The sequence below is a fragment of the Apis dorsata genome, unplaced genomic scaffold (assembly GCF_000469605.1).
Source record: "Apis dorsata unplaced genomic scaffold, Apis dorsata 1.3 scaffold_2, whole genome shotgun sequence".
Classification (NCBI taxonomy): domain Eukaryota; kingdom Metazoa; phylum Arthropoda; class Insecta; order Hymenoptera; family Apidae; genus Apis; species Apis dorsata.
In genome coordinates this window covers 313,444-313,948 of record NW_006263305.1, presented here as the reverse complement: position 1 = coordinate 313,948, position 505 = coordinate 313,444, and positions in this window count along the sequence as shown.

The window sequence follows — 505 nt, the reverse complement described above, 5'->3', positions numbered from 1 at the left end:
AAGAGGAGAAGGAGAAGGAGGAGAGTGGAAAGCCTCTCCTGTGGAATACACACGAAGAGAGAGAGAGAGAGAGAGAGATGGCAGAGAGATCGGACGAGAAGGAATCGCGGCTTAGGTAGGAGAAGGTGAAATAGTAGGAGGAGGAGGAGGAGGAAAGTGGAGCGTGGAAACGGTGTATTCGATGAAGGGTGGAAGAGAATAAACGGGAGAAAGAGGGTGAACAGAAGAGGAAGAGGAGGAGGAGGAGGAGGAAAAAGGTAGGAAGAAAGCGGAAGAGGAAGCGAGGAGGAAAGGAGAGAAAATTGAGGGGGGGGGGCGAAAGAGAGGAGCAAAGTGGAGAGAGAGAAAGAGAGGGAGAGAGGCGGAACGACCCGGGGGTTGCCGTGGCGTTATCGACCGGACTGGTGGTCGGTACGAAACAAGGCGTCGGCGCCGTGGATGCCCCGGCTTCCTCAAGTGCCGGACCATCCTCCACCTCCACCGGTAGTACTACCACCACCATCTC